The 8,958-nt window shown below is 35.8% G+C and overlaps 1 pseudogene; it reads right to left on the bottom strand.

Annotated features, from left to right (window-relative positions):
- Positions 1–136: 136 nt before the first annotated feature.
- On the bottom strand, positions 137–255 carry LOC112469370 (annotated as a pseudogene).
- Between the last annotated feature and the right edge of the window lie 8,703 nt (positions 256–8,958).

Genomic DNA, 8,958 nt, shown 5'->3' with positions numbered 1-8,958 from the left:
TTTTATTTTATTTTATTTTATTTTATTTTATTTTATTTTATTTTATCTTTTTAGGCAAGGCAACCCTTGGTTTACCTCACAGATTGCAAGGACCTTGTCAGCTTACAATTCCTTATTTTTCATTTTGTGTTTTTTATGCCTACAGCACCTGCTCTTCTTAGATGGTCTCCCATCCAAGTACTAACCAGGCCTGACCCTGCTTAGCTTCCGAGATCAGACGGGATCAGACTTGTTCATTGTGGCATGGCCATAGACAGGAGAGCATTTTTCTTGGGTTTCACTAGATGTCATTGCTAACCTGAGAATCTATGCTGAAAAACTAAGATTTTTGAGAGCAAAAATGTGTTTATAAATTATTATAGAGCCTTAGGGAAGAAAGCTTACTTGCTGACCATTCGGTTAGATTTAATTCTCATTCAACCCTCCAAGATCTCAATTTTATGAAGAGATCTTCTGTTAGGCCCTTCACTTTGGATAGTCCTTGATTTTATTACTCATCCTCCACGATCTGCAGTACTGACAAAACAGAAGCTGAAATTATCATGGTTAAGCAGCTGATTCCTGGGAGAAAGCTGGCTTTAGGCTTTTTAATTTCACAGAAATTTCCTTTTCTTTTTCCAGTTCCAAAGTATTCTTTACTTTATTTATTTATTTATTTTTTGCTCTCTCAGGAAATTATTTTAAAAATGATTTTAATACATTATTAAGCATTTTAAGTTATTTTTATTTTTTAGGGTATATCTGCTATTTGTCACTGGAATTGAAGTCTTTAGAAACATTCTATGACCAACTACCACTTGTGTAACATGAAATAGTGAGGACAAAACAGTAACATATTAGCTGATATTCTTAAAGATCAATTCCATAGTGTTATAGATTTTTATTTAATTAAAGTAAAAATACCCTCAAGGAAGACATTATAAGATTGCTAGAGTGAGATGCAAATATTAAAAATAACATCATAACCTCATATAAGTTGCTCAGTCTAGTTTGTAGAACTGTGTACTTTGCTGCTTTCAGTTTTTCTTTTTTTATATGAGAAATTTTTTGAGTTAAACAATTCTTTGAATATACATTTACTTACTGCTCTTCAAAAAAAAAAATTAACATGTAGTTTTCAGCTCTAACTATGCTTATACAACGCTGACCACACAAAGTCCCTGAACAATATTATGGCCCAAGAAAACCTGAGATTTCACTTTGAAAATTCCCGAACTCAAAGCTATAATGTTGTTTTGATATTGTGGTTATTGTTGTGGAGATTTTTGGGATTGTTAAAAACAAAAACAAAACAAAGCAAAACAAAGCAGTGAATTTTGAATGGGGTAGGGAAATAAGCAGCTGGTGAACTGCAAATATAAAAGATTTTCTTTCAATAAAGTTAGACTGTCAGTACTACCTCGTTACCATGAGTCAAATGTAAACGTTTGTGTCTACAAAGGAAAATCTCTCTTGTCCTTGTTTACTCTCCTTAGGTTAATTATTTTCATACAGAGAATCTACAATAAATCTCTAACAGCTCTGAGGGCCAGATCCAGCTGTGGAGAAAAACATTCCCAGAAAGTGGTAGGCACTTTAGGAGGTGTGCTAGCTTTTTCATAATATCAGAGTATTAGTAGAGCATTTTCTACATTGAAGACATTGTTCTATTGTGATAGCCATAGAAATATTCATTAACCTTTAAATTTACATGTGGCATTGTTTGAGATATATAATATAATCACCATTGTTATTGTATTATTAATGTGTAGCCTTGAAATCTGTTTTGAAACCAAATAATAAAATAATAAATAATTGTAGATGATTTCTGTGGAAATACAGGTTCTATTTTACAGTAATATTAAATAATGAAATCTTTTCTCTAATTGGAAATATTAACTCCATTAATTCCATGACACAGTTCCAAGACTACCATTTTTTTTAGGTGAATGGAAAATCCATGAGATTTTCCATGAGAAAATGGGTAGGCATGAGAAAATGGGTAGGCAGTGTGGAAATATCACTGTAGTAGGAAATATAGTGTAGAAAATCTGGGTTCTACTCCTGGCTCTGCAGTATGTTAATAGTGTGATAGTGAATAAATCAGTGAATCTCTCTAAGCTTAGGTTTCTCATCTCTAAAATTAGAAATAATACTGGTCGTGTTGTAATTAAGAGAAAGAATTTGGGGAAGTTAGACACAGATTTGAGTACTGAATTCGTTAACAATGAACTCTGTAAATATGAACAAGTTACTAGCCTTTGTAGGACTCAATGTCCTCACCTATAAAATGGAAATAATACTGTGTTTGAATTATCATTTGAAATCAAAAGGGATTTGTTTCCTTTTTTTTCCTGTACAAATGCAAATACGTTTTTTTTTTTTTAAGAGCATCATTCTTCCTCTTAGATATTAGGCTTCTAAGGTCTAAGAGAAGAGATATAATAGCAAAATGCAAAGAAACAAAGGAAAGAGTCAGTTCAGAGAGCGATCTTTGAATTTACAATAGATTTGAAAGAAAATTTTCTGAGACAATATTCTCTACTCTTGTTCCAGGATAGTTACTCACTTCCTGACTTGGGAAAAACAGAGGCAAGCCAGAGAGGTGGGCATTCAAATGGCACACTGGTCAGTGTCCCAAAGAAGAGGATCTGACTCTCATCCCACTTTGAGTAGAGTTGGAGAGAATAAGAAATCTCAGTGTTAAGTTTATTATTCTAAGATCAGACAGGAGTTGTGCCATATTCTGAGTGACAACTTGGAAAAGCAGGCTTCTTCACATATGAAAAGCTCTGTAAGTGGTAACTTTCCTATCAAGTCATACATTTGTTGAAGTCAGAGACCTTGTATTGCTTATTTACTCAAAAAATAATTATGGATTGCCAACTTTTCTATCACTAGTATAGAATAATGAAGAAATTCAGCTAAGGTCACTGCTATACCATGAGGTTCTTTATCCAACAGTCCTCAACATTCTTGGCACTAGGGACTGGTGCTCCTATGAGAATCTAATGCCTGATGATAGGGGTGGAGCTGAGGTGGTGATGCTAGCACTGGGGAGTGGCTGCAAATACAGATGGAGTTTCACTGCTCACCTCCTGCTGTGTAGCCCGGTTCCTAACAGGTCACAGACTAATACTGGTCTCGGCATGAGGGTTGGAGACCCCTGCTTTATACTTATGTTCCTTTATGCTAATTTATAGAACATACAAGATAAATATTTGTTGAATGAATAGCAAATGAATGATCTCTTTTTATACACCCAGAGAAAGAGTTAGAAAGTATGGAGAACTTCTCTAAGCTAATAAAAAGAGAAATGACTTTATTTACACGAAGTTTAATCTATAAGATAGCATGAAAAGTTTGAGATGGAAATAGTAAGTTCTATTTCCTATTTCACTTCTACCTTCTAAATTGAGTATCTGCTCTTCATTGACAGAGTCTATGAATAGATATTCTACTTAGCTTTTTATGAATGACGAATATTTGCACCATGGGAGACTTCTGACTATAAATAAAGATGGACTACAAAATTACATCAGCAATTCAAGCATCTTATGATATACTAAAAAGTAGATTAAAGTAATTATCATTGATGTGCCATTTTAAGCTGTAAAAAAATGGCCATTCTGTCATTTTGATAAATAATGCAGGTGTGAGAGAACGTACATGTTTTAATTTTACCCTTTGGAGTTGCAAACCCAGGATGATACAGCAGGCTTGTTGTTTGTCAGGGGAAAAATCATTATCATCTCTTTTAATAGAAGTACTAATGGCCATTGTTCAGTGACCCTTCTTAAATAACAAATCTATGGTCACAAGGTTATAATTGACTATCAGCACCACACAGTCTTATTAGTCAGAAAACTGAATTAAAAATAGTACCAAGATGTAGGTTTAATATGTATGGAAAATGATGCCTGCCCACAATAAATAGTCCTGATATTGGGAAATACCCCAAGCAAATTTATTGAGGACCTTAACACATTCTTGTTCAAAACTAAAATAGCTTTTGCTTAAAACTATGCATAAATTTTAATATTAATTTTGACATTAATTTTTGCCTGAAAAGAACTTTGAGACATCATCTAGCCTTCTCTCTTCTTCAAAAGAGAACCATAATCACCACCTTGGTACCAGGAAATTAATTTTGTTTTTAAAGCATCTGAAAAAAAGTGATTTTACAACTTTCTAGATCTATAAATTACTGGACTGAGTAAAACAAGATCACTCCATTGTATACTTAATGCTGGAGCATTTGGCAAAATGAAGAACAAGCAGGCTTCCCCCTTGGCAGGCAATCCTGGCTCCAAAACTGGGAGGCTGAACTGTCATGACCCAGGTCAGGTCCTGTTCTTTGTGACATCTCTAGATATCACACTGCCCATAGCATGTTGGATGTGCTATTAAGATCTTAATAATAAATAAAACTTCTTCAGAGCTTTTTTTCTTGGAAATATGGTTGGCATTGAATAATTTTGTAAGTTGTATTCTCTGAGAAATAGACTCTAAAATTTGCATTCAGGAAGTTTATCTGGGAGTTTGTTTCTCAGAGTTAATACCTATTAGAGATTAGGGAAGCATAATTGGGAAGGAGAAAGTGAGCTGAGATGTAGATGTAAACTGCATCTTAACTGAGTCTACAAGCTCTTCTGGAGCTAGCATGAACCTTCAGCACTGTCCTGAGTGCAGACAAGGGGCATTGGCCTTTGTACCCATGCATGTACCAATTAATTCATGCTAACTTCTCCTGTAAAGAGAGCAAATATTGGAAAAAGCATCTTCCTCATACAAAATTAAATTAGTGAGCACGTCACAGATGTGACTCATCAGGTTCCAACATTTCTGGAAGCTGGGTAATGAGTGGCTAGGTCCTAAAGGGAGATCTGGTGGCACACTACTGAATACACTACAAATAAACATTTGTTGAATGAATTAACTGTTACAATTTTAAAAAAGAGGTGCTTCCAACATCAGTGGGGCAAAAATGATCAAATACAAAAAAAAATTTGCCATTGGATAGTAGGGGTGGGGATGAGGAAGCAGCTTGATAGTGATACAGAGGAAGAGTTCAGATTTTATGATATCTAGGTAACTGACGGCAAAGGAAGAAGGAAGAATTGTGGTGACAAGGGGGTGGACAGGAGAAACTTGGTCAACATTTCTAATATTCGAGACTGCCTATATCATTTTTTGATTGCAAAATACAGTGATATGATTTTTATCTTTCCTTTTCCATGTCCATCTTACACTATGACTCCCTTTCTAATATGTGCTGTTTTGTAAATACACAGCATAGTGGCACCATTGGGGTGATGTGAAATCTGGTGTCGCCCCAGTGACATGAGGGAGGAGGTGGATAGTGGATGGTGGGATTGTGTGTTGTTCCTTGGTTCTCCCCTGCCAATGCAGCAAAGAATTACAGGTCGACGAGATTTAGAAAAAGTAAGATTTATTGAAAGTACATTTTAGAAGGAGAGGGGTCGCACTAAGAAAGATTGCAGTTCTGTGGAATTTAGGAGGTGAAGAGATAAGATAGTATACCCCAAGGGGAGGGGCAGGTTTCCAGCCAGGAGGGCTGTAAAAAACGTAGAAATGAGAAGGTCTGTTTATATTGGGGCCATGATGGGAGGTCCTAGATGATCCTTATGTGAGGCTATGTTGACTGACGGGTTGGCTGCTATATAACTTTGCCTACTGCGCATGTCCTTACCCAGAATTCAGTCTGTTATAATTAGATTTATGAACTTCCAGGGATAGTCATGATATTATAATAATGATATAATGAGGCTGAAGTTATAGGCAGTACCTCCTGCGCATGTGTTTGCAACTGGTTTATCCAGCAGCTTTTATAGCCTTTGTGCTCTAGGATTTGGGCTAATTTATAACCCTAAAAGGGAGGTATTTCTGCGAGGTCCTTAAGGAAGGTCTTCAAGGGAAGTTTCTATGGTTACAGAGCTGGGCCTTGGCTCCTGTTGTTCATGCCTGACTAACTACCTAACAATATCTCTTAATATCTGTACCTTTGCTCCTGTAACTTTTTTCATCTACAATGTCTTCATTCCTATGAACTGTCAAACATTTGCTTATTATTAAATAAAGATTCAGATAAAGGATCCCTCCTTCTTGAAGCTTCTCCTCTTTATTCTCATTACGGTGTTAGAATTTAAAGCCTCTTCCTATCAGTGATTTCCTTATTGAATATTCTCCACTCATTTCTTTGCTTTATGTTTTACTCTCCTGCTCAAACTGTGAACTCTTTGAGAGCAAGCAGCCATATAATCTCTTTGAATGACTATCAACTGCTATTGTGTCTGGCAAGTAGTGGTCCATCTAAACTGTCTTTTGGTTGAATTAACATATTACGTAATACTTAGGTAGGATTCCAATTGTTAGAGAAGATTCAGGGGATATTGTAGTATAGCAGAACGTAATATTCAAGGGCAAGGAAAAAAATATTAAACTAATTTTAGAAAATAGCAAGACTTGTCAAGTGGGCCAGAGGGTTCATGTAGGCAAAGGGAGAGTCGTATGGGAGAGGACCTTGAAGACCTGGATAAGAAGTTTACACTTAAGTATTTTACTTAATGGTTTTCCAATATGGGCAAGTCCTCAAAGTCTCATTTAAATACTAAAAAAGTGACTTATAGGATATATTGAATAGATGAGTAACCTGAGATATCATACCAATTAGGCAGTTATTGCAATTATCTGACATAAGGTAGAAGGGAACTCACATCTAATGAGCATATAATAGACAGTATCACAGACAGATAGTGTAAGAGTACACTGATTATTAAGATAAGTTAAACTCAGGACAATTCATAAATGGAACATGGCAGGATGCAGCAGGCAATGAGGAAACATAGCAAATAGGTGACAGGAAGAAGTCTGCATTGTCTCATGCAGGTGAGCCACCTATCCTACACTTCTGGGAGGGATCTGCTTTCAGGTGGGTGGAACAAGAATTCAGAGAACTTGGCAGCAGGTTATAGGTAGAGTCCAGCAAGCCAGTTGGCAGTAGAAAAACCTGGCAGATGTAATGAGAAGCCAACCATAATATCAGGATTTAGGAGATAGAATTTAGACTATGGGGTTATTGGAGGTAATATGATAGGGATCTAGTACCCTAAGACTTTAATACCAGGTAAAGCACCAAGACAGGGAGTCGGTTACTAAAATCAGTGTACGAGATGTGAGTGTGATCACAGTAATAAGCAACATTAGATGTGTAAACTTTGTTCTTATCCATAATAAGTAAAGAGGCACATTTGATAGCCTTTGGCAATGGGGATCTTCTTTTAAGGATACAAAGGGAGGGAAACAGGAATAAGGCCATAGCTTTATTAGTCTGACAGCAATAATAGGCACAATAATCATTCTAATTGTTGGTGCCTCAGGAATGGTTATTATTGACCACATGGACTTGGGCCACCCTTTTCTTTTCCTCCTGTTATTACTGATAATCACTGCTGTACACTTCCACGCCTTGTGTTTACTACTGGTGGTTTCTGCTGACTACTTTATGTCGGTGTATTCTTTCAGGTTCTCTCTCCCACTTCTGATTCTCAGCTCCTTTGGAATGCTTCATATTCAAACTTCCCAAGAAAGGCTCTAATTGGCACAGTCAGTGTTACAGCAATTTGGCAGCACTGTCTCATAAATACACTTATTGGGCTATGACCAAGCTGATAAGCTGGTTACCCTATGTCAGATATCACCATGGGCCCAGCCAGCTGTGGTCTTGGTGATTGCACTGGATTGGACGACTTTGTGATTGGTAGTCAGCTTCCGCTTACCAAGGGCAGGGAAGGTAGCAGACATAATGAACTCTTCTAATTCACTAGAACAGCAGTAGAAAATCAGACAGTAGCAACAGGAAATGGGATGTTGACCTAGGGTTCCAAAAATCTATACACAAGATGGCAGTGGCAGGCTGTCAGGTAGTTTCAAAGTAATGAGAAACATTATGAAAATGACTTGACAGGGATTGCTTGCTAAGTAATTTGGTTGAGTTTTTTTATTTCTTCTTTTCTTCCAGAAAAATCTCTGAACAGAGCCTTTTGTAAAGGTTTTATGCATTCTGGAAATAAAAACTAAAAGAAATTCTGATAATTGAAGTATATAAGCTATCGCTTATTTTCTGTGCTATACGAAGATCAGCATTAATAAAGGTTCATGATAAAATAAAGATTCCTGGATAGATTGAGATGGTGCAAAATTTGGAAAAAAAAGAAAGAATGAAAGAAAGAAAGAAAGAAAGAAGACATCCATGATCAATGAATAAAATTTCTAACAGTATTTAATACAAAGCCAAGAGTTAATATAAGCTTTGTCTACGTAAAGTAAACCAAGAGGACCTTGAAATTCAAATATTCCATTTTAGAGTGAACCAAGACAGGTTCACTCTAATAATCTACTTATTAGCACCTCATAAATCCTGTAGAAAGAGAAGGAATATACATAATATTTAAGCAAATGAAATTTGCTAAATCTAAAACAGGCCAAAAAAGGAAAATTTTAGACAAGAACTTTAAGAAGAAACAGCAAATTTTTTTTTCCATTGTCCCCAAGAACGATATACCTTATTTCTCTATATCACTTTGTAATTTATAAAACTCTTTGCATTCCTTATTGCATATAATCTTTACCAAAACCTTTTGCATATAAGGAAACATTAGATCTAACAAGATGACTTGCCCAAAGTCACATGGCTAGTAAGTGGCTAAGTCAGAATTTGAACTCAGAACATCTTTAATCTGATTCGATGATTTTCTCCACTTCCAAATAAATCTTTTTTTGTTCTCAAGGATAGTTAGATAAAGAAGTAAACGATAAAGTGCTAGTCGTATACAACTGTTTCTATTTCACTAATATGTATCAGATTTAATGGTATTAAAAGATTCTTCATAAGAGAGTATATTTCCTTTAGCTCCTTGTGCTGCATGTTAACTTACTGGCTTCTTGGAATTCTTTCTC

The sequence above is a fragment of the Pteropus alecto genome, unplaced genomic scaffold (assembly GCF_000325575.1).
Source record: "Pteropus alecto unplaced genomic scaffold, ASM32557v1 scaffold146, whole genome shotgun sequence".
Taxonomy (NCBI): Eukaryota; Metazoa; Chordata; class Mammalia; order Chiroptera; family Pteropodidae; genus Pteropus; species Pteropus alecto.
Note: the sequence above shows the minus strand (reverse complement) of the source record. Positions and strands in the feature narration are given on the sequence as shown.